This window comes from Oreochromis niloticus, linkage group LG10, assembly GCF_001858045.2.
Source record: "Oreochromis niloticus isolate F11D_XX linkage group LG10, O_niloticus_UMD_NMBU, whole genome shotgun sequence".
Lineage (NCBI taxonomy): Eukaryota > Metazoa > Chordata > Actinopteri > Cichliformes > Cichlidae > Oreochromis > Oreochromis niloticus.
Genome location: NC_031975.2, coordinates 7,136,641 through 7,138,749, shown reverse-complemented (window position 1 = coordinate 7,138,749; position 2,109 = coordinate 7,136,641). Strand labels below are relative to the sequence as shown.

Here is a 2,109-nt window from a genome sequence, read left to right as displayed (position 1 = left end):
ATGAGAACAGCAGTTTATTCTGCAGTCCCCACTGAACAGCCAGTATTCAGTATGTTCAGTGTTCACTCAGTGTCTTACGGAAGTTCACCATACAGTATAGTTGTATCTATATAGGGAAGTCTAGCAACTGATTCATGGTCATTGGTCCAGAGTAACATGAGGAAGTTACACAGCACAAGTGCGTGGCACATTCTAGTTGTTGTGAAAATTTGGCGGTAATGTGAAACAGTATGGCAATAAAAAGTATTGTTTTAGCTGTCTAGCAGCATTAGTACTGGTGGAAACAGACAAATGAATAAACGCTCAATCAACCGTGTGGCTTTAACACTTTTCCTGGAAGGGGAAGATGAGGGCCAGTGTAGAGAAATCATGTGAGAGATGATGTTTTTGATTAAAGTGATGACATTGAAGTGTGATATAAAACAAAGTAAAATAAATGATGATGTCCTCGTGGTCTAATTGTGCAACTCTTTTCTGAAATAAAACCATGAAATAGTATCTACACTTTGCACAAACTGGTGTGAAAGTGTTATTAATTAGGTCTCACATGAGAGGTCGCTACTTCCTAGATTTGTAATGCTCTGAGCCTATGTGCATGCTGATCTAGGCGCTTTACTGATGCAGGCATCAAGAAACCATAAGTGCGACAAAAGCTGAGCAAAACTGTTGAATATGGCTCAGGAAACCATAAGTTGTGAGCCATTTAAGCCTTCAACAGCATTTCACAACATGACATGTTGACACTTTATTTCCCCACATTTCCTGAGAGCTAGCTTTGCAGTTATCTTCCTTGTTTTGACTTCCTCTTTGACGCGCTGAAGTGCTTTGGTCAAACGAGCTGTCTTGTGCACAGTGCCATCATTGTGAAGGAGAGGAAAGAAGAGTGCTGCTCTTGGACTCTCGTCTGCAACAGGTAACACACGCATTTGCATGGAGTTTCTGAAACAATACCAAGGAAACCTCTTTATGCAGTCAGATTAATACATACTTTGTGTGCTTTGTTAGGTTTTTGATCGTGTTTTTTAAAGTGGTCCTGATGCCTTGTTCATTGAATCTACAGAGCCAGAGTCTTTGGTACTGCATGAGATCAGGCCCCCCACTTAGTGTATTTGACAAGCTGAGTTGGACACTCTGTATCAGTGAGTGTCAGTTTGTCAAATACCCCAAGTGAGGTGTCACTTGTCTACAAGTTAAGGTCACCCCATAAGCTGATGTGCCAACTCCACGGGTTGCTCTGCTAACCCAATAGAAGTTGAGAACTCCAAGGTAACGGGCATAAAACACATTGCCTGTAAAGGTTTTGAGCTGTTAAAGTGTTAAATTAATAATAATGAAAGTAAAATGTTTAGGTACTGCATCATTTTTGCTGCTCTAGTAATTCATATGCAAGCTAATAGTTTACTTAAAAGTCGTTTAATAATCAGAAATCTTACTTGTATCAAATAGGCTCTGTTTCTATCTTATTTGCATCATGAAGGCTTCATAACAATGTTCCAGTAACAGACAGGCAATTTTTCTGTTTTAACTCGGTTTAGCTATCATTACACAAAAGTATATATGTGATCAGTTTCTCTCAGTTTCATAAACTATTTTGTTAAGCGTCAGAGAAGCTGCCCTCTCTGTGTCCGCATGTGGGGCCACATGTCTTTTCAGTTTCACATGTGACATACAGAAGGGAAGAGAATGGTGTTCTCTGAATTTGTGTTATGATAACATAATCTGCTCGAGTGCATGAGAAATATATAATAAAGGCAAATGATGCGCGTGTGTGTGTGTGTTGTTTTTTTTTTACTACTCCAAATCTGTGATCTTTAACGTGTCATATTTATGTAGCCTGTATTAGTGCTGCAGTGGAAGCTCATCCTCCAACTGACTACTAAATGAAGACACTTATCAGACTAGCTTGTACTTCCTGTTCCTCTAGCAACATGGTACAGCCTATAGGTATAAGAAAACATGTGGATGTCTGTTTCAAATAGCAATGGATAGCTGTTTCCAACCTCTGTTTCAAAAGAACAAAGAAAAAGGCACCAAAGAAGGCTTTTTAAATGTCATTTAAAAGGCCTATATTACTCAGTTTTGTAGGTCATGCGTATAAGCCTTTTAGTA

General features: G+C 39.1%; 1 long non-coding RNA gene across 1 annotated transcript; it reads left to right on the top strand.

Annotated features, from left to right (window-relative positions):
- The first annotated feature begins 862 nt into the window (after window positions 1-862).
- Window positions 863-1,771, top strand: LOC112847987 (uncharacterized). The gene is made up of 2 exons (XR_003221844.1): window positions 863-913; window positions 1,061-1,771. It is a non-coding gene; the product is annotated as an uncharacterized LOC112847987 (long non-coding RNA).
- The last annotated feature ends 338 nt before the right edge of the window (window positions 1,772-2,109 follow it).